Source organism: Myotis nattereri, assembly GCF_964212035.1.
Source record: "Myotis nattereri genome assembly, chromosome: 7".
NCBI classification, from domain to species: Eukaryota; Metazoa; Chordata; class Mammalia; order Chiroptera; family Vespertilionidae; genus Myotis; species Myotis nattereri.
In genome coordinates, this window is record NC_138082.1 from 78,788,983 (window position 1) to 78,812,827 (window position 23,845).

Here is a 23,845-nt window from a genome sequence, read left to right on the forward strand (position 1 = left end):
CTTTCCAAAATTCATTCAGTGGCTTAGTGCAGAGCTGTTCTCTGACTACTCGCCCGTTTTCAGCCCTCCTACTCAGCAATCTCTCCTCCAGAGGCAGGCTGCCCTCCCTGTCCCTGCATCCCCAGTCTAAATGGCCCGTCCTCAGAAGAGCTTCCCTATCCCTACTTGTTATATACTATAGTAGCTTCGGGTACTTGTTTTATCGCACTTCTCATTAGTATAATTAAATATATGGTATCCATTTGATCAAGAACATCCTCCCATCTAGGCTGTAAGCTCTATGAAGGCAGAGCCTTTGTCTATCTTGTTTAATATTGTAGTCTTAGGACCTAGAACAGTGGCTGGCAAATGATAAAATATTTGGTAAATGATGGATATAAGCAAGGTTTCTGACTTTAATTTTGTACTTTCCTCTCCATTTTTACATGTATGAAAACATTCCTTTTTACAAGTCAACTGATGACATTCAAATCTTATGGCATTCAAAATGCCCGCGGACTCAAGGCATAAAGGCATGCTATTGCTTTTAACCCAACTTTCAAGGAGTGAGTGAGCGCCTGTGTATTTCCAGTCATGAATGCATCAGTATTCATAGCATTTGTCAGATGAGGGCTCTATAGGCATGAGAACAAATGAAGAAGAGAATAAAGACTTTTCTTCTTTTGTTGATGAGGACAAGGGAGTGGGGAGGGGAAACGATTCTGAGCTGAGGAATGGGCTCTTTCATGTTTCCCAGGTCGGGCTAGGGGTTTTCTGGATACCCTGTTCCTGTGAGGCTGCATCTGTGCCGTCAGTTAATACAGATAGAGTAACAGAAAACAAGTAGCCACAACTTGTGCCCACCTGGCATTCCTTCTGATCTCCACTGATTTTGGGTGGGTTATTTAGCTTCATTGAACTTGATTTCTTTGTCCATAAAATGTAGTAATATCAACAATTTCAGGTACTATTTATGAAGTACCTACAGTGTATCTGACCCTGCTGTGCTTTCTGCATATATTGTTTCATTTACTCCTCAACGTAGCCCTGTGAGGCAGACATTACTATTAATCCCATTTTATAGAAGAGAAAACCAAGGTACCAAGAGGTTAATTTGTTCCAGATTGCACAGTAAGACTTTGAGCCAGATATTTAGATTATGTAACCTCCTGAGGGTTAAGTGAGATAAAGTGCCTGGGGTGCCTGCACAGCAATCGACTCCCATGACATGGTGACCATTACCATCATGATTGGCTCCTTATCCTTGAAGGCATTACAGGACCTTGTAAGTAGGTGACTGCTGAAGGAAAATGAGAGGGCTGATGACAGCTCTGTGTGTCCCGTTCATAGGGATTTGTTTAATCCCCAGGCCACATGTCAAGAGCCCCATTTACGCAGTACTTTGGCACATGCAAGTATTGGCAGCCCAGAAGAACTACCAAGGGGGCTGCCCATCTCTAAACCCCTCCTGGGCTGTGAGTGCATTTATTATGTTCTCACCATATGTACATATTTTTCATTGCTTAACACATTGCATCTGTTTACGTGATGCCCCTGGCTTTATCATGTCTGAATTTTATTTGGCAAAACTGCCAGATCTTGGGGTCCTCAGTATGTATAGGACTGCTTGCTTGAAGTGCAGTGGACCCAGGTTATGGAGGAGGGTGGGCATAAGAAGTGTCCAGATCCTTTAGGTGGGGTCTTAACTTGATACACTTTTTCTGAGTCCTTGGACCACCTTTCCTAGCTCCTCCTGCTCCCTTACTCTTCTCCATCTGTCTTTTCTCTTACCCCACCTTATTTCTCTTTCCTTATATTTCTCAATCTTCTCTTCCAACTTCTCTCCCTCTGTTTTCTCATCTCTTATGCTCTTCTCCTTCTTTACCTTCATTTACCTCACCCCTTCCCTTCATCCCAGGAGAGTAGAGGAGTGTGATGCTGGTCAGTGTTTCTCAGTGGACAAGGGGCTAAAGAAGAAAGGCATTATTTCAGTTCTCCACCTCTCCATAAACCTAAATGCCGATTCTGTTAAAACACATAACACATCCAAATTACAAGACAAAGACAGAAGCCAAAGGAGCCTGCAGCATGGCAGAGCGGAATGTAATCTGGACAGAGAAGTGAAAGACCCTGCTTGTAAAATCCTGCCACAAGCAGCGGCAGGACATGGGTCACAGGGCCCCATCTGCAAGTGAAGGAGGAGATCAGATAGTCCCAAGGCCATTTCTGGTCCTGCAATCCTGCCTACAGTCTGATAACAGAAAGGAGCAAGCCCTCCCTGGGACAGAGGTGTGGGTCTGGGCTGTGTGGATGGAGACCGTGCCGGTCTGTGCTCTCCAGAAGTCTCATTTCTCCAAAGCGCTAAGTGATTCGTCACTGCACAGCGCTGTGTGTCCTCACAACAGATGTTAAAGGATCACCCTTGAAAGGGTGTTCCTCCAGAGCATTTAATTAGAACCTCCACAGAGGATTAACAGATGTTATAATTGCCTCTATTCTTTGATTAAATAGTTTCTGCATGAGGAGCTTTCTTAGCTTTTCCTTCTCTGTTTTGTATGATCTTTATAAAGAACTGACATGTGTGTTCAATTTTCTAGAGAGAATTCCTCAATGGATTTGGTAAAAATCTTTGCAGATATATAACTTCATTCTCTCTATCTCTCTATAAATGTCTCTCTGTATCAGTGTATGTAAATACGTATCTATATATCTACTTATCTGGGGTGGGGTGGGTTATGCTTGTATAGACCAAGCCATTGGTTATAAAGGTGGCTGGGAGACAGGAATATGAATGTGGCCAAGAAGCTGGCTCTGTCTTTACTGTTTGTTCATTGAAATGATTGATGTCCATGAATATTATCTGGAGGGAAAAACTGTGCAAAGTGGGAAAGGGAAATTTAGCAAATTTTGTGAAGTAACCAAGCATGCCAGATACCAAGTGTGCAAATGAGTGTGTAAGCAGTGAGAAAAAATAACATTCATGACGTGAATGGCTGCAGATTTCTTTGGCAATATTTGCTCTGGAAAGATAAGTTATCAACCAGAAGCCTTATCACCATCAAATGCATTATTTTCATTCCATTATTTCAAACGAAGAATTCCTTCTTTTCATTCATGATGTGGTTTGTGTTTCATTACCAATGTATCTCACCTTTTGTGTAGCCCGTCAGTAAGATGATGCCACTAATCCTACATGGACAAGAATGCTTTTTCTCATTGTCTCATTGTCCACATTAGTATGTTTCTTCCTTGAGAAGAGAAAATCATAAGAAAGGATTTCAGACATTTGGTCAGTTTGTGGATGATGAAGTCCAGAGGAAAAGAAGTAAGGAATTCTGCATCAGCTCTTTGGGATAATAATGGTCTCCATCTCTCCACCTGGAAGCATCTAAAAAGGGTTCATAAGTCAGGGCAAAGCTCAGTTTTTAGATCAATTTGAGGTTATAAGAGGAAAATAAAATTTGGCTTCACCATATAAATTAGCATTAATCATTTAATTAAAAATAAAAAAGGAAGAAAATACTTGGGTTGGTTTATCAAATAGGCCTCAGGTAGATTCGATCTCTACCTGCACTTGCTAAGGAAGAGGAGGGAGTGTACAGTGGGTATGGAATATATGTGCTTCCAGAGAATCCAAAGGAAAAATTCTTCTCTCTTTTTTTTTAATTTAAATTCTTTATTGTTTAAAGTATTACATAAGTCTCCTTTTTCCCCCATTAACCACTCCCCGGCTGCCCCCAACCCCCAGCACATGCCCTCACCCCCGCCCCCCAATCTGTGTCCATTGGTTATGCTCATATACATGCATACAAGTCCTTTGGTTGATCTCTTTCCCCCTCACCCCCTACCTTCCCTCATAGGTTGGACAGTCTGTTCGATGCTTCTATGACTCTAGTTATATTTTTGTTCATCAGCTTATGTTGTTCATTATATTCCACAAATGAGTGAGATCATGTGATATTTATCTTTCTCTGACTGGCTCATTTCTCTTAGCATAATGCTCTCCAGGTCCATCCAAATGGTAAGAACTCCTTTTTTTTTACAGCAGCGTAGTATTCCATTGTGTAGATGTACCACAGTTTTCTAATCCACTCATCTGCTGTTGGGCACTTTGGCCGTTTCCAAATCTTAGCTATTGTAAATTGTGCTGCTATGACCATAGGGGTGCATATGTCCTTTCTGACTGATGTTTCTGTTTTCATGGGATATATTCATAGAAGTGGGATTATTGGGTCAAATGGAAGTTCATTTTTCATTTTTTGAGGAAATTTCATACTGTTCTCCATAGTGGCTACACCAGTCTACATCCCCACCAGTAGTGCACGGGGGTTCCATTTTCTCCGCATCCTCTCCAGCACTTGTTTGTTCTGACAGGTGTGATATGGTACCTCATTGTTGTTTTGATTTACATCTCTCAGATGGTTAGTGACTTTGAGCATGTTTTCATATATTTCGTGGCCTTCTGTGTGTCTTCTTTTGAAAAGTGCCTATTTAGGTCCTTTGCCCATTTTTTGATTGGATTATTTATCTTCTTTTTGTTAAGTTGTGTGAGTTCCCTATAAATTTTGGAAATTAAACCCTTATCAGAGATAACATTGGCAAATATGTTCTCCCATGCAGTGGGCTTTCTTGTTGTTTTGTTGATGGTTTCTTTTGCTGTACAGAAGCTTTTTATTTGATGTAGTCCTATTTGTTTATTTTCTCCTTAGTTTCAATTGCCCTAGGAGCTGTATCAGTAAAGATATTGCTACGACATATGTCTGATATTTTGTTGCCTATGGCTTCTTCCTTATCTTTATGTGGATCGCAAAAATTGGAGAAAAGGACCCACATGGACATTTAAAAATAATACTAACCAATCAATATGATTAATTTCCCAATGAATTACTAGAGTTTTGCCAAATTAAAAGATATGTAGTAGATTTTTAACATTCTAGAAATGGCTAAATACATTTTATTTCTTCAAGTCATTTGGAGGAAGAAGAGGTTTTAAAACCTTTGTGAAGTTTAGTGTATAGAAAGTAAGGGCACCTAAGCACACAGCTTGATAAACTTTTGTAAACTGATTATGTCCAAGTTACCGGCTTTCAAACTAAGAAATATTACCAGCCCCTCAGAACCCTACTCAAGTCCCTTTCATTCATACCCCTATGGTACACAGCATATGAACTTCTAGTAGCACAGAATCATTTTGCCTGGTTTTGTACTTTATATGAGTGAATCACACAACACATGTAAGTCTTTGTCATTCAGACTGTTTATGTGATTCCTTCATTCTACTGTGTTTAGTTGTGGAGGTTTCATGACCACTGTATAGTACGCCATTGTGAGATGATATCATGATAGATTCTTTCTCCTGTTGAGAGGCATTTGGATATTTCCAGTGTGGGGCCATTACACATGGTGCTGCTACAAATATTCTAGAACATGTCCCTTGGTGAAAAAACGAGCACATTTCTGTTGAGTGTGAGTATGTGTATGTAGGTGGTTGCTGCATCACAGGGTAACTAGGAGTTACTGCCCAACACTTTTCCAAAGTGGCTGTGCCCATTGATAGTACCACTAACAATATGTGAAGGTAGGGGGATGTTTTAATTTACATGAGAGAACACTGCTTAACTTCCACTACTACTTAAAGATAAAAGTTAAAGGGAAGCAGTGTGGCCCCATATTAGGCAGAATTCTTGATCATTTGGAAATTCACAGAAAGAAGCTGGGACCCTATGAAATAGTTCCTTGTTCCTAGAAGTGGTCAGACAGTGACGGGATGGCCTTGATTGAGAAGAAAGGTGAGCTGGAGGATTTTCGAGGCCTCTCCCATCTATAGGCTTTGTAAATCTAAACTAAGAATCTCTATAGAAACTGAGAATGAAAGTGATTGAAAGAGGTCATTGCCATGGACCAGATGGTCAGATGATATGAGACAAGCTGTGAGTAAACGGGAGTGAATGCAGTCAGTGCTGACTCTGTGAGTGAGGGCAAAGCCTAGTCTAGGAAGGGAGACAGCTACATGAGCCTGAGCAGGAAGAGGTAGAATTGATGTAGTCATAAAAAGAGATAATATGTCAGCAGATGGAACAAAGAATGGTTAGTTTGCATGCAACCACAGGTGTATTTTAGAGTGCAAGTGAAACACAGGTTGACATGGTTCACTCTACTGAATGCTTAGAGCCAATTATGAGAACCATAAAGCAAAGCAGAGGCGTTCGATCAGCTCTGCCAGAGATCAAGTGAGGCCTGTAAGATGCTCAGGGGGAAGCTGCTCCCAGGGAGATGGCCAGATAGCACTCAACAGTGAGAGGCTATGGAGTGCGTGAATTTCTGCTCCCGTCTCTTCCACACATTTGATCCCTCTGGTTTCTCACTTAAGTTTATGTTTGCGTTCAGTATTCTCACTTCCCGGGAATAACTCATTGTGCCTCCTCATGGTTAATACCTGTTATGGGTGCCCCAGTTACCAGCCTGTGGTACCTCATATTGAGCAAGTACCCCATTGAACACCGTTTTTAACATTGCCGATTCCCCATGGCGTGGAGGTTGGGGTGGCGGCAAACACTTTCCCCACTCGACAGAGAGTTATTTGGGGTCAAATTTCACCTAACTCTATCTTATTTCTTCTATGTTATATTGATGCTGTATCATTTTATGATTCCTTTGTAAAGACATGAGAAATAGCTTGCATAAGTTAGTTCCAGGAATAGTCAGATCATGAATAAATAAAATTTCTTTAGCCATTTCTCATAACTCGGATCATGTTTTCTTTTTACTTCAACTGCCAGGAAGCTCAGAGCCAAATTTACATGCTTAATTGCAAGTGCTCTGTTGGCTCATATGTCATGCTTATTGACAATTAAAACATTTTTTTCAATTACAGCTAATATTCAGTGTTATTTTATATTAGGTTCAGATATACCGCATTGTGGTTAGGCATTTATATTATTTACAAATACGTTCCCCTTTTAAGTCTAGTACCAACCCAGCGCCATACATAGTGATTATAATATTACTGGCTCTATTTCTTACGCTGTATTTTACATCCCCATGACAGTTTTATGACTACCAATCTGCACTTCTTAATCCCTTCACCTTTTTTGCCCATCCCCCACCCTTACTGCCATCTGGCAACCATCAGTTTGTTCTCTGTATCTATGACTCTGTTTCTGTTTTGTTTGTTCATTTATTTTGTTCTTTAGATTCCATATAAGTAAAATCCTATGGTATTTATCTTTCTCAGTTTGACTTATTTCACCTAGCATGTAATATCCTCTTGCTCTATCCATATTGTCACAAATAGTAAAATTTAACTTTATTTACATGTAAGGTTAGATTATTTACTTGAGATATTTTATTGTTTCTTAAGGTAGGTCTGTAATGCTATGAATTTCCCCCTTATAAATATGTCTGCTGTGTCTCATATATTCTGGATCATTGGGTTTACATTTTCATTTACCTCAAAGCAGCTTTTGATTTCTTCCTTAATCTTGTTAACCCATTCATTGTTAAGTAACTTGTTATTTAGACTCCATGTGTTTTTCAGCTTTTTTTTTCCTTGTAATTGATTTCTAGTTTCATACCATTGTGGATGAAGAAAATGCTTGATATGATTTCAATCTCCTTAAATTTATTGAGACTTGTTTCATGCGCTATCAGGTGGTCTATCTTGGGAAATGTTCCGTGTGCACTTGAAAATAATGTGCATTCCATAGCTTCGTGGTGAAATGCTCTGAAAATATCAATTAAATTAATCTGATCTAGTGTGTCATTTAAGGCTGCCGTGTCCTTATTGATTTTCTGTCTGGAAGATCTATCCATTGATGTCAATGGAGTAGTAAAGTCCCTACTATTACTGAATTACTGTCAGTCTCTTCCTTTCTGTCCATCAGTATTTGCTTTATATATTTAGGTGCTTCTATGTGGGTTGCATAAATGTTTGCAAAGATATATCCTCTTGTTGGATTAATCTCTTTATTATTATGAAATATCCTTCTTTATCTCTTATTATAGTCTTTGTTTTAAAGTCTGTTTTGCTTGATATAAATATGGCTACCCTAGCTTTTTTTCCTTCCTATTTGCATAAAATATCATGTTCCATCCCTTTACTTTCAGTCTGTATGTGTCTTTTGATCTGAATTAGTCTCTTGTAGACAGCATCTGTATGGGTCTTGTTTTCTTATTCATTCAGCTACCCTATGTCTTTGGATTATAGCATTTAATCTATTTACATTTAAAGTGATTATTGATAGGTACAATGTTATTGCCATTTTATTATTCATATTTATTTTCTCTCACCCCTCCCCCCTTCTTCTTAAAGAAGTCCCTTTAACATTTCTTGTAATACTGGTTTGGTAGTAATGAACTTCTTTAGCATTTTTTTTTTTTTTTTGGTCTGGGAAAGCTCTTTATATCTCCTACAATTTTAAATGATAGCCCTGATGGCTGGAATAATCTTGGTTGTAGGTCTTTGCTTTTCACCACTAGATATTTTATGCCAGTTTGTTCTGGCTTGCAGAGTTTCTGTTGAGAAATCACCTTACAGATAACGAACTGCCTTTCTCTTGCTGCTTTTGAGATTCTCTCTTTGCCTTTAGCCTTTGCCATTTTTATCAGATGTGTGCTGGTGTGGGTCTTTTTAGGTTCATCTTGTTTGGGACTCTGCTTTCTGGACTTATATGCCTATTTCCTTTGCCAGTTAAGGAAGTTTTCATTTACTATTTTTTTAAATAAGTTCTCAATAACTTGCTTTCTCTCATCCTCTTCTGGGACCCTTGTTATGTGAAAGTTTGTACACTTGATGTGTTTTCAGAGGTCCCTTAAACTATCCTCTTTTTAAAAATGCTTTTTCTTTTTGCTGTTCCAATTCTTTTTCCTGCAACTTGTCTCCCAAATTACTGATTCAATCCTGTGCTTCTTCAAATCTGCTATTGATTCCTTCTAGTATAGCCTTCATTTCAGTCATTTCATTCATTTTCGACTGTTCTTTATAAAGGTTTCTATGTTCTATTATATGCTTACTTTCTTTTTGTTAGATTTCTTACTAAGTTTTTTGAACATCCACACCAATGTTTTGAACCCTGTATTTGGTAGATTGCTTACCTCCATTTTGCTTAGTTCTTTTTCTCAAGTTTTGTCCTGTTCTTTTATTTGGGGTATGTTTCCTTGTCTCCTCATTTTGGCTGCATCTCTGTTTATTTCTGTGTATTACTGTATCTAGTTTGTCTCCCAGTCTTTGCAGGGTGGACTTACATAGCAGGTGTTTTGTGGCACCCAGTGGTGCAATCTCCCTGATCCCCTGAACAAGGTGCTACAGGAATGTCTGTTGTGTGGGCTGTGTGTGTCCCCATTGTAGTTGTCTTAAAAATAATGTTTTATTGATTTTTTTAGAGAGAGAGGGGAAGGGAGAGGGAGAAAGTAGAGAGAGAGAGAGATAGAATCATTGATTGGCTGTCTCCTGCAAGCCTTTTACTGAGGATAGAGCCTACAACCCAGGCATGTCCCTGACTTAGAATTGAACCAGTGACCTCTTGGTGCATGGGATGGCGCTCAATCTGCTGAGCCACATTGGCCGGGCTGTGGTTAAGTCTTAATGCTCTTGGCATGTTAGTGGTGGGATTGAACCCAGGTTGAGGATTGGCCCCCAACCACAGTATACAAGTTTCCATGTGGGAGCTGACCTCATAGATCGTGATTTGCCCAATGGGCTCTGGTGCCTGCTGAGAAAACCCTTTGTGTGTGCTGTTTGCAGAGCTAATCAGGTGGTGCTCTGTGTGGTCTGAAGCTTGCCACCAGGCTTATTGGTTCTGTGGCATCTTTGGAGGGGCTCCGGTGAAGCAAAGTTTAGCCACTGCCTGGACTAGACTGGGGTTACTTGGAGAGCTCTTGCTGTGAACTGAGGCTGGCTGCCTACAGTACTGGGCCTGGGGCAACTCAGCAAAATGTATAGGGCACCTTAAGGCCTGCCTCTGCTTACCAGCTGCTCATAATGCTCAGCTGCTGAAAGAGACTCGGGCAGTGTGCAATTGGGTGAGGCATGGTGGGGTGAGTGGATAATGCACATTCAGATTTGGCAGAGATACTGAACCAGGTCCATTCAGCGAAAGGCATAGGGCACATTGAGGCCAGCAGCTGCCTGCCTGGGGCCTGTGGACTTTTGAGAGTTTTTTAAGAAAGGTTATAGCAGGGGCCAAGGCTGGCTTTCTGTCTCCAAAATAGCCTCTGGTGGAACACGAGTTGGGTGGGGCTGGGCCCGCAGGGAGTCATCAGGGTGGAGCAAGTGAAGTTCACCAGGCCAATGCAGATTCAGATTTGACTGGGAGGGGCTCAACACAGGGACAATGGCAACTATCTCTCCAGCCCTTGCCGTGAAGACACACAACTCAGTCTCTCCCTGTAAATCTCTGGAGCCTCCAGAGCCACCTTTCCTCTGCTGAGTCCAAGGTGAGTGCCTGTGAGCAAGTGAGTCTGTGGTGGGCCCTTTAAGAGAATGCCTGGGTTTCCAGCAGGTGGACAGATGGAATCTTTGGTGTTTTTCACAACCAGATGTTGTGGAGGCTCCTCTTCCCAGCACTGGTGCTTCAGGCTGGGGAGCCTGGTGTAGGGTTGGGACCCCTTGTTCCTTGGGGGTGACTTCTGCAGCTGAGATATCCCTCCCGATTATCTACCAGCCCATGTGGTTGTGGGTCCAGCCAGTTTCATATGTTCACCTCTTCTACCAGTCTTTTTTTTTTTTTTAATATTATATGGGACAATCATTTGTGTTGTTTTCCCTTTTAAAAAATGACTTTAGATAAAGTAAGGGAGAAGGATAGAGAGTTAGAAACATCCATGAGAGAGATCCATCTATTAGCTGCCTCCCACATACCCGCTACTGGGGATCGAGCCTGCAATCTGTGCATGTGCCTCATGTGCCCTGATGGGGAATCAAACCAGTGACCTCCTGGTTCATGGGTTGACCCTCAAACACTGACCCACACTGGCCGGGCTCTCCTAGCAGCCTTGACTTGGCTTCATTATATTTTTGGTGATAGGACTTCTGTTCATTTCATCTACAGATGGTTCTCCAGGTGGATTGTTCTATAACTTAGTGTTAATTTTGAAGTGGTAATGGGAAGAGGCATGCACAGTGTTTACCTACTCTGCTATCCTGACTAGAACTGCTTATTTACAATTTTGATTCATCTTTGTGCTTTGTGGTAGACAGAATTCTGTGGTGGACTCTAAGATCTCAGTGCCCTGTTGTATATGCACTTGGTGTAGGATTTCCCTCCTCTTGAGTGTGAGCAGGGCTGGCGAATAGGATGAATGTCACTCTTGTTATTAAGTTACATTATATAACAAGAGGAATTTTGAAAATGTAATTAAGGTCCCTAATCAGTTTTCTTTGAGTTAATTCGTTGGCCCTGACTTAACCAGACAGGTTCCTTAAAAAAAGTTTAGAAGTCAGAGAATTGAAGTCTCAGATTCTCCTACTGATCTTGAAAAAGCAACTTGCTATGAGTTCCACAGATGCAAGGAAATTAATCCCACCAACAACTGCATGATTTCAGAAGACTCCAAGTTTCAGATCAGACCTAAGGCTTGCTGACACCTTAATTTCAGCCTTGAGACTTGAGTAGAGGTCCCAGCTAAACTGTTACTAGATTCCTGCTCCCAGGAATATAAATGTAAATTTTTTAAAGGCACTCAATTCGTAGTAATTTATTATGCAGCAATAGACAACTAATACATACATTTCTACTCATATCTATTTCAGTTTTACCTTTTATTTATTGTATATGTAGCTCTTTAAATTTTTGTGGTTTAATTAAAATAGAATGGATTAAGGGCTAGATTAAATAGTATGATAGGGCCTTTTACTTTCACCCCAGAATGACTAGGGATGGTGCAATTCCCTCCATGGCATACTTTTGCCTCGACCCTCTGTGTTTTGGCTTATGCCCTCATCTCCACCTATCAAAACTCCATCTAAACTTAGAGGCCCAGCTTGAGTTTCACATTCTCCATAATTCCTGCAATGTGAGTTTTGGAGTTATTCCCCCCCTCCCCCATTTCTAAATCCCTACAGCTATGCTTCCCAGGATGAGGGCTGACATCATCACAATCCCCTCAGGGAGGTTTTAAAAAATGCAGTTTCCCATCATCCGCTCCCTCTCTGCCGGCCCCAGGAATTCTGGTTCATTATTGAATGTTTGGAAACCGTTTCAGACCATATCACTGGGAAGCTCGGTTTGGCAACAGTTACCCTCTCATTCTTACACAAGTCAGCTCTGTGTATAGTGTCCTGTGCAATTTACAACCTGTGCTTAAGGCTCTCAGAACTTTGAGCCAAATTTGTAGAACATCTCTTGCCTAGACAGCATATTGTACATTTCTTTATTGAATTTTAAACCTGATTTTATTATTTTCCTATTTGTATTTTCCCTTTTGGCTTTACTCCCTCAATTATTTTATCATTTTGTTTTTGTGTATATTTTTGTAAGTAATCACAAATCCTTGGGGGGAATAAAGTTGGAAATAAATAAACAGAAAGCTAACATACTCTTCCCTAATCCTTTAATGTACATGAATCTTGTTTCCCTGGCAACAGTAAAACTTTCTAAACCATGGACTCTGGCTTACACCTTTTTCATGTCCTCATCGTAGCTTATACAATTTGAGCGTACAGGAACAGCGTTCAGCGAACTAAAGAATGATGGTCAGACGGATAAGAAAAGGTTCTGGCTTTGTGCAGTGTTCCTTCCTCTCCTTCCCCCTCCTTGTATCCTTCCTGTACCCCCTTTCCTATCTTTGGAAGCATTGAACAAAGAATTGCGTTTTTTCTAGACTGAAGTATTCGAGGCTAGTACAATGCATAGAATAGGTTATAGAATGAATAAGAGGCCTTTTGTGTCTTTCAAAGTGTTTCATCTTCTGAAATGGCTTTTGACTGAGGTGTATTTTTTTCTTTTTTTAGCCTCCTGGTTCTGTGAACAGGCACATTCTAGATGAGGGGCTGAAGGGGTCCCCTCAATCATCAGGTACTGCCCTTTGCCCTGCCAAAGCCCCAGTGAGTGTGCTGTGCAGGATGGCAGCCGTGCCCTTATGCCACAGCACACACCTGGGATGTCACTTGAAATGTTCCAGCGCCAGCCTCGCTGGGTAGATGGAGTGGGGCAGCAGGTTTATCAGACAGAGTTGAAGAGTCCTCCAGGGGAGTTCTACAGAGGCGGTCATTATGGAAAATCTGATAAATTGTACTCCTCTATCATTTTTAAGCCCGTTCTACTGTTTTGAAAATTTATAATCTCTTGGGCAGTGATGAGTCCCCTGACTTACTCTACTTGTCCTTTCTGTAAATTACGTTTTACTTAGATTCTTTTCAGTGGGGTACTCTTTTTTTTCCCATTAGTTTTGTTTTGAGTGTATTTGGCTATATCTAAAGATCCAGGTGGGCATGGTGAGATGTGCTGTCTGTGTGCATGCATGCACAAATATGCAGGTTGTGTACTATGCGTATGAGAGCATGCATATGAGTTTCAGGGTTTCTGTTTCTGCCATTTTAGTTTGATAAATATATTATTTCTTTATGTACTCTTAGACTTACAAATCAACTGATTGAATTTAGAAATCACTGTATCAAACCAAAATAATCCCAGGGAATTTTAACTAGTGGTATTCATCTTCTTCACCGAAATTAGGATTATTTTCTGCTTGATTGAGAGGTTTTTGTGCCATTTTCTCCAATATCATTGGGGTTACACCTACACTGTTATAAATCTTTTAAAAAATAAGTGTTTGAACCATTGACATCTTCCTCTTCCCTCCCTATGACCTAACTTTATGTTTTTATGAGGCTACCCAATCTCACATTTGATTTCACAATGTTTCAGTTTGCTCTTAGGTGTGGTAGGTGCACACTTAGTGAGTGTTGATGGGAGCATCTCACAGTGTAGATTCTGAGAACTGGCATCTAGTATTTGCCTGTGTCAGTGTCGGGGCCCCTGAAGCCATTGGACTGGACGGCTGCCCTTTTGGGGCATGCAGCCCATCCAATGCTACACCATGATGCTGATCAAGTGCAACAGGAAAGTGTATGTTAGAGCTCATTTGTACCTCACAACTGCCATCACTGCCTCATGTTCTGCTTTGGCCTCCAGCTTATCCAGTCTGTGCTGACATGGGCGGAGGGAAGGGGAGAACTCAGCTTCCTTAATAAAGCAGCTCTGGGTGCAGAGCCCCACCCACCTGGGGAACCATCTTGCAGATTTGGCAATTCAACTGGGCCATTTCTGCATCTCCTGCAGCACTGCCTTTGGAAGGGTTTGCCAAGAATAGCTGAAGCAAACAGTTTAATATTATGTAACGGATATTGAAGGAAATTGGATGAAAAAAGAGTTGATTGTAGCCTTAAATTCTCCACACCAGTTGCCTTTGACATTTGGTTCAGTGCCCCTCTATTTCCTGTTGGGTGGGCTCTTTCCTAAGACCTGGTCAGGACTTTGCATGAGCCCTTATTGGCCAGGGACCAGAGGAATTCTGTCTTTCTGTGTGTCCTTCATCAAATGTTCCAAACGATTGAGAAGTACCCTTAAGGTGAGGCTGTGATTAGAAGAAAGAATGAGGGCAGGAAGTTCAGTGTTAATGGCATAGAGCAGTGGTTGGCAAACTGCGGCTCGCGAGCCACATGCAGCTCTTTGGCCCCTTGAGTGTGGCTCTTCCACAAAATACCACGTGCGGGTGCGCATGTACAGTGCGATTGAAACTTCGTGGCCCATGAGCAGAAGTCGGTATTTTGTGGAAGAGCCACACTCAAGGAGCCAAAGAGCCACATGTGGCTCGCGAGCCGCAGTTTGCCGACCACTGGCATAAAGTAACTTGACAGTGGATACTGGCAAGGAACACTTTGATATGTGAAGTTGATTATGAAGGCTGATCATTACATTTCTGGGAACTTGTGGGCATCATTTTCTGCCTTTCTGAACTGAAAATATAAGCCATCATTTGGACATGACAGGAAGGAGTTAGTGATTTAGATTAATAGAAAAATGGATGTGGTATTCAAAAGTGAATGGGCGGGGGGGACCTTTATCTTTAAAAGCAGTTCATCGATGTGTGCTCCATAATGCACACTGTGGCATCATTTGTAAGAGTGATAAGTACTTGCATCTGAGTGCCCATCAGCAGGGGAAGAGTCGGACAAATAATGTTCTGTTCACACATGGTGCCCAGGCAACCATCAAAAGAGCAAAGCAGAGCTGTTGGTACTCTCCCATGGAAACACCTCTTTGATATATTCTTAAGTGAAAAAAAAAAATCAAGGTGTCAAAAATATGTAGAATAGGGTGTGCTTTATGTTTCAAAAACCTTGTATCGTTAAATATGTACACTTGTATATAAATGGGCAGAAAAAGTTCTAGAGATACAACACATTATTAATAGTTTTTTTCCTAGTTAGGCGAATATAATTGGAAGTGTGTGAAGAGGAATCTTTTGCTGCTTTCCATAGAGGTTTCTATATAATTTTAACTTTTTACTTTGAGAATATATTCACTTATTTATTTTGAAAAAGATATGTGTGTATGTGTATGTATAGCTTTTTGTGTATATTTTAATAAGGAGGAGACATTCTGAAGGAATATGAGAAAGAGATTTACTTATTTTTTCCAAATGAGTAATCTGAGATACCAAAGGTAATATCAAAGAGGAACGGAATTGCAGCCTTTCTCTCTGTGAGTTACGGTTTCCAGTCATGGTGATGTTTAATTTAAGGCACAAATCAAAGCCATTAAAATATAAATCACCAGCAGTTCTAAGTAGGTGTGAAGAGGCCTAAGTTATTTGTGAAGAGATCCATTGCTCAGGAACTTAATTTCATTTTGAATAAGCATCGCGGTTCCAGATGCTCAGCGCTGGGCTGGGGATGGCTGGGTAAGTGAGCTGTGGCTGCTCTGCATGAAGGGAAACAGTCTAGGGCAGCGGTTCTCAGCCTGTGGGCCGCGACCCCTTTGGCGGTCGAACGACCCTTTCACAGGGGTCGCCGAAGACCATCCTGCATATCAGATATTTGCATTACGATTCATAACAGTAGCAACATTACAGTTATGAAGTAGCAACGAAAATAATGTTTTGGTTGGGTCACAACATGAGAACTGTATTTAAAGGGCCAGAAGGTTGAGAACCAGTGATCTAGGCAGTGGTCGGCAAACTCATTAGTCAACAGAGCCAAATATCAACAGCACTTCTTCAAAATAGACTCGCCCAGGCCAAAAACCGACTTCTGCGCATGGGCCACGAAGTTTCAATCACACTGTACATGTGCGCCCGCACGTGGTATTTTGTGGAAGAGCCACATTCAAGGGGCCAAAAAGCCGCATGTGGCTTGCGAGCCACAGTTTGCCGACCACGGATCTAGGGGAAGGGCAGACGTGTAAACACCTGCTGGCTTTCACGAGTCCTCGCTACGTTGAAAGGCCGAATGAAGTATTTGGGAGGAGACACGCTGTGGGCATGCAAAGGAAAACAAGCAGATACTGATTATTTTTAAGGATATACGAAGCATGTTTTCACGAAGGAACGTCTGAGGCAGATGTGGAGGTCTAGGATGGATACAGGGAAATGGAGATGGGAAAGGGCCGATGGCCTGAGGGCATAATGAAGTTCAAAAGATGAGAGGTTTTGGTGCTGATGGGAAGTTCATTTCTGGAAGTTAGCAGTGATTATATTGTACTGAAATAACATTACCTGTGAAACTGCCAGATACAAAAAGGCAATTGTATATGGCTAATGGTAATAGCTAATGTTTCCTGAATACTTCCTATGTGCTTGGTACTTGCGAAGTACTTCATGTGAGTTATTTACTCCTTATAGCAGCCCTGTAATGTAAAAAGCACGGTGTTCCTACCTGTGGTATAGTCAGACAGATAATGTTCTGTTCACACCATGGTGCCTGTTTAACCATCAAAAGGGCAAAGAAAAGCTGCTGGTACTCTCCCGTGGAAACACCTCTTTGATTTACATTTTATAAATAAGAAAAATCGAGACTCAAAGAAACTAACTTACTTATGTGATGTTATAACTCCAGACCCGAATCTCTCCCAAACCCCTGATTTTAACCATTATCCCAATACTTCACCCAGGAGTAGACAGCCTTGAGGGTATGCTCTAGAAGATGTATCTGAGAGTTACAGTTTTCAGAGCTTAAGCCCATTTAAGAGCTGACAGGAACATAACAAATGGACTGTAATAGTAGTGATGGAATAAGCCACAGTGCAAGGATGTCCAGGGGATGTTTGTGAAGGGCTCCGCCCTGGTCATGGCCGTGCCCAGGAAGGAAAGGAGAGCGGAGCTTGTTGCCTGGAGACTGCGGTGCGCTGGATGGCAAACCTGGGCAGTGCGGACGGAAGGGAAGTGATGGAGAACAGGGAGCAACATCTCTCTCTTTTTTAAAAAATATATTTTATTGATTTTTTTACAGAGAGGAAGGGAGAGAGATAGAGAGTTAGAAACATCGATGAGAGAGAAACATTGATCAGCTGCCTCCTGCACATCTCCTACTGGGGATGTGCCCCACAACCCAGGTACATGCCCTTGACCGGAATCGAACCTGGGACCTTTCAGTCCGCAGGCCGACGCTCTATCCACTGAGCCAAACTGGTTTCGGCAAGGGAGCAACATCTCTTGATGCCATCACTTTCCTGGAGCAAATGATCATGAATATTCACAAAGTTAAGCAACCATAAAATTGAGAAGCCACCTACCTGTCTATAATGAAGAATGACTAAAGCACATGATGGGACATCCAGTCAGTGAGATGTGCTGTCCTCAAAAATGTTACTGTGGAAGAACACTCCATGGCACTAGATTATACTTAACTGCATGGCTGTAGGTGGGGAATTATGTAGCGAGTATTCCTATTTTTGTAAGTATGTTGTTGTAGACATTTGTCATGTCTGTGACTACTTGTCATCTTATGAACAGCTTTTCTATATTTGGGGACATTCCTACATTATGACCACCTCCTCCCAACATTGACGCCGGAACTCAAATTTCCAGCCTCCCTTGCAACTGGGATGCAGGCATATGACTTGAGCGCCACCAACCAGATGTGCTGTGAGACAGTTCATTCCTGAAGTGAGTAAAGTGTGCAAGCAATTCCTGTGCACAGCTTTCCATTGTGTGGATGGGCGATGGCAGGGGTATTTAGCTCTTACTAGGGGCTGCAGGGGAGAAGCTGGGTTTTGGAGGCAACAGTTTCCTCATCAGCTCAATTTTGCAGTGGGGTTTGGGGGTCTGTTTCCGGCAACTTAACCCGAGCCTAATTTCCAGTCCTCACAATCATTTTGTGAGCCAGCCATTACTTTAAAAAATAATTTCCTTGACTTCTAATCAGTCAGCATTAGGTTCAGTACAATGTTGACACTAGTTTTGGGGTTTGCTCTTTTTTCTTGTATTTTTTTTTAAACAAATATTCATTCAAAAGAAAATTACCAACTATCTACTATTTATTGAGTACTCAGTCAGGTACTGCAGGTAAAGGTACTCATGATGCTTTCTTTATCGCGAGTCCACATATTATATAGTTAGGACTCTTCAAATGATTTCGGCGAGGATTTTTCTCAAGGATGCATGAGGATATTAAGAGTTTGAAGGACTATGATGTAATTAACATGTATCGCATAGTTTATTTAACATTTTTATTATAACATCTTTGAATTACTGTATATTTCAAAGTTGGTGTTTTTCTTTTTAACTTGCTCTCATATTTGTTCTCATTTACATAATTCCCTGTTTCTGTTCAATTCTCTTATTGTTTCTGTTTCTTTTTTTAAAAGTAACTTGGCTAAATTTACTATATTATCGTATTGTTTTAATAAAATTTACAGTAGAGTAAAGCAAACTATAAAAATCATGAACTTTACTTTCAATACATCCTTCAATAATTTCTTAGTGAGTGTCTGGGGGAGGTAAACATTTGTTTAAAGTCTAAAGATTTTTTTATTTTGTTGTCATTTGCTCAGTTATCTTTTAGCTCAGTTTGGAATTCTAGGTTCACAGTTACTTGCCCTCAGCACTGGGAAATCTCTTGTCTTGTGCTTAGGCACTTAATTTTCTGCTGCAGTCTTGCCGTCTAATAGGCTTTCATCTGTATGTCACAATTTTAGGATTTTCTCCTTTTATACCACTGTTCCTCATTTTCCATTTCTCTTTAGCTTGATGTTTCTATAGTTTTAACATTATTTGTGTTGATATGAATTTATTTTTATTCCATTATAAAGCACATGGTCAGTTTTGAAAATTATTTAACCATTATCTCTTAGGATATTTCTTCAATGTTCTTCCATCTTTTTCTCTTTTTGGAATTTCTTAGACGCATTTTAGAGTCTTTTAGTTGATATTTCTTATGTCCAATTTTTTTCTGTGCTTTATTCTAGGTGAATTTATTAGACAAATTTTTTAATACCACTAATTCTTATGATTGTTTTGTCTAGACTTTATCTTGGTTATGGCATTTTATTTCAGATGATGATTTTCTTTTCTAGGTTCATACTAGCTCCTTCTTCACACCCACTTATTATGTTTCTTATTTCCTGTGTTTGTACCACAGTTTCTCACTTTTTATGAATGCTATTCCATTTTTGTTTTGACTTTTGCTCATAATCCCCCCTAAGTTTTATTGAGGTATATTTGACAAATTAAAGAATGGTATATCTTTAAGGTGTACAGTGTGATATTTTGATCTTCATATACACTGTGGGATAAGTACTACAATCAAGCTAATTAACAAATAAATACATTACCTCCTATAGTAATGTTTCCTTGTGTGTGGTGAGAACACTTAAGATAAACTCTCTTAACAAATTTCAAGTACACACAGTACTGACTGTAGTCACCATGCTGTACAGTAGATCTCCAACGTGTATTCATCCTCTAACTGAACCTTCATACCCTTTCATCGTCAGGCCCTGTTTCCCACACCTCCTAGTACCTGGGTGCCACCCTTCTACTCTCTGCTTCTGTGAGTTTGACGTTTCTAGATTCTACATCTAAATGAAATTATGAAATATTTTTCTTTCTGTGTCTGACTTATTTCACTTAGCATAACCTTTCCTACAGGTTCGTGTCTGTTGTTGCAACTGGGGAAATTTTCTCATTTTAGGCTGAATAATATTCCTGTGTGTGTGTGTGTGCGTGTGTGTGTGTGTGTGTGTGTACATACACACGCATGACATTTTTTATTATCGATTCATTCATCATCATAATACTTAGGTTGTTTTCATATATTGGCCATTGTGAATAATGCTGCAGTGAAAATGGAAATGCCGATATTTTGAGATACTGACTTATTTCATTTGCATATATACCCAGAAATAGGATTGCTAGATCATATAATTCATTTAAAATTTTTTTATTCTTCATAATCCTCACCTGAGGAGATATTTTTATTAATTTTAGAGAGAGAGGAAAAGAGAGAGAGGGAGGGAAAGAAAGAGAGAGAGAGAGGGAGAGAGAGAGAGAGAAAGAGAGAGAGAGAAACATTGATGTTAGAGAGAAACATAGATTGGTTGCGTCCTGTATGCGCCCCTATTGGAACCTCCATACTGTTTCCATGATGGCCATGCTAATTTATATGCCCACCAACAGGGCACAGAGCTTCCCTTTCTCCACATCCTTGCTGACACTTACCTTTTGTTGTTTTGATAATAGCTATTCCAACAGGTGTGAGGTGACACCTCCTTGTGGGTTTGATTTGCATTTCCTTTCAGGTATCTATTGGCCATTTGTGTCTTCTTTTGATGTTAGTGTTTTGCTCATGTCATTGTTTTTATTTCTTTGGCAGCGAATTCTCTTCATTTTTTAATTTTGGCTCTCTTCTTAGCATTATTTTTCATGTGCTTTAAATTTTCTATTTATCTTGCATGAGGATTTTTTCTCTTTCTGCACACTCCCCTCCATGGAGGATGCCTCCAGCGAGCTTAGCAGACTTCAGTCAGGTGACTTGATACCTCTGTTCTGTAATATAAAACCGGGCACATCTCCAATGAAGCTGAGCTAGCCAGGGCCTTGGTCAGGTTCTGTCTTTGAGACTGTCTTTCCTTCTAGGGAACCCATCAGCATCCTACTAGTACAGCGGTTCTCAATCTGTGGGTCGCGAACACTTTGGGGGTCAAATGACCCTTTCACAGGGGTCACCTAAGACCATTGGAAAACACACATATAATTACATACTGTTTTTGTGATTAATCACTATGCTTTAATTATGTTTAACTTGTAACAATGAAAATACATCCTGCATATCAGATATTTACATTATGATTCATAACAGTAGCAAAATTATAGTTATGAAGTAGCAACGAAAATAATTTTATGGTTGGGTCACAACAACATGAGGAACTGTATTAAAGGGTTGCGGCATTAGGAAGGTTGAGAACCACTGTACTAGTACATAAGCTGTAGCCTTGGGCGGCCATTCGTTTTCACCAACCTCTTTTCAAGATTGAGGGACCCTTTTTCCTGACTGTGTTTTCAGGAAGAGAGCCTGCTGTCTTTTGTCCTCAAACACTCATGAAAGCTTTTAATACTTAATACATATTAGGTTTCAAATTCTTTCCCAATTTGTGTGACTCTAAAGTCAGGACCTAGTGGGCTAAGCACCTCAGTACCCTCTTTCTTCTCTGAGCTCAGTTTCTGGTTCCTAAGATGTTTATCTTATTTATGTATCCCAGGGAATTTACCTGTGACATTTAATATATTTTTCTCAACTATTATTTAAGAGGAAGTTCTTACTTTGATGTCCATTATGGGCAGATTAATCATTGTCCTTAAAACTGCACAAAATATAGGTATGTTAAATGTTTGTATTTTTCTGAAGTGTTGGGTATTTAGCTTCTTCTGCTCCTCAAAATTTCCCAGAACCATGACCAAATGTGACTCTTTCCATTTGAATACATATTATATTTGCCAGGAAAAAAACATAGCAGTGAGAATTTACTTTATTTTTCTTCCAAAACATATAACTACATTTTATGCCATCAACAACATTAGCCTAATTTGAACAGGCAATGGTACAGTGGTGGCGTAGAAGAGTTTGAGTGGAATCCCCCTAAAATAAAGTTGAAATTCAGATTCCTGATACAATCATTTTTTCTTTTGGCAGTCAAAGGAAACGCTGCCTTCAGTGCAAATATTTAATTAAAGCAACAGGATTGAAGTGCTTTATTTATGTTTTATTCTTTTAACTGTTTTTCTGAGCTCATGGGAGTTCAATGCCGTGTACTTGTTAGGTAGGAGTGAATGTATTTTCTACAAATGGGGTCTGCTAAGACAGTGTCAGTGTTGTGCATCCCGTGAATGTTCAGTGAGTGCTGGTGAAAGATGATGGGAGTCTATGTAATGTAAGTGATTTAATTGGCAAGGTTAGGCATCCAGCTTAACTTGAAATTTAAATATACTGTATACAAGTCATATGTGTCTTTTCATGACTTAATAAAAATAAAATTTAAAAATAAAACACAAATATATTGCTCAGAACAAAAATAGAACATAATACAATATATAGATGAAGTATTATAGAATTTTACACTTGAAACCTATATAATTTTATTAATCAATATCATCCCAATAAAGTTGATAAAAATTAAAGAAATAAATAGAAAAAGAACTTAAAAAATGGGTGCATGATTTAAAGTAAATCACAAAAAAAGTTAGAATGATGGTGTGACATCATTTTTCATCATGAAGCTTAAAAGGCATACATTGCAATGAACTATCCAAAACTGTAATTAAAAAAAAAAACACTCTCACCTATACTAATAAAAGGCCTGTGGCTGTGACACTGTAACTTGGAACAACCAAAGACTGGTCACCAGGAGGCTGCATGCGCATGCGGGTGGGCAGGGCTGTGTGCCTGGTTAGGCGCGCACTGGTGGGCGTGGACTTGACTCTGGGTCCCGCCTCCTACCTGTGTGGTGGGAGTCAGAGTTGGTCCAGCCTGCGCAGCGGGTCTAGGTCTCACAATAGAAGGCGCTGGACCTCTAGTTTATAATAGCAACCCAAAAATAACACCCAGGAAGAAATGTATCAAATAAAGTGCAAGACTTGTACACCAAAACTATAAAACATTGTTGAATGATATTAAATAACATGTAAGTATATAGTAAGGCACCCCACTTTTATGAGTCAGAAGACTTGCATTGTTAGGGTAGCAGTACTCCCCAAACTGATCTGTAGACTAGATGCAATACTATCAAAATCCCAGCTGGCTTTTGTAAAAATTATGTTTTTCATAAAATTTACATGGGAATGAAAGGTATTTTAATATGGAAAATAGCCAAAACCATTTTGACAATGAAGAGTCACAATTTCTTTTTTAAAAAATATATTTTATTGATTTTTTACAGAGAGGAAGGGAGAGAGAGAATTAAAAAAATCTATGAGAGAGAAACATCGATCAGCTGCCTCCTGCACATCTCCTACTAGGATGTGCCCGCAACCCAGGTACATGCCCTTGACCAGAATCGAACCTGGGACCTTTCAGTCCGCAGGCCGACGCTCTATCCACTGAGCCAAACCGGTTTTGGCAAGACTCACAATTTCTAAATCTACTACAAAACTATTATAATCAATATAATGTGATACCAATAAGAGTATATAAAAACATAAAATTAATAAAATTGAGAGTAAAGAACTAAACTCTCACCTTCTGATCAATTGGTTTTTGATTTTGTGGGGAGTCAAGGCAATTTTGTGGGGGAAGAACAATCTTTTCAATAACTGGATAGCATGTGTAAAAAAGGATGGATATGAATCCCTACCTCACATCATACATAAGAGTTAACTAAAAAATGAATCATAGACTTGAGTGTAAGAGCTAAAATTATAACACTCCTATGAT

The 23,845-nt window shown here is 40.0% G+C and overlaps 1 protein-coding gene across 1 annotated transcript in view; it reads left to right on the forward strand.

Annotated features, from left to right (window-relative positions):
• Nucleotides 1–23,845, forward strand: part of NCKAP5 (NCK associated protein 5) — an 870,011-nt gene that overhangs the window by 6,857 nt on the left and 839,309 nt on the right. Inside the window, exon 2 of the mRNA XM_081095330.1 lies at nucleotides 17,932–18,084. The gene's annotated coding sequence lies outside the window, so the exon portion shown is untranslated. The remainder of the gene's footprint in view (nucleotides 1–17,931; nucleotides 18,085–23,845) is intronic.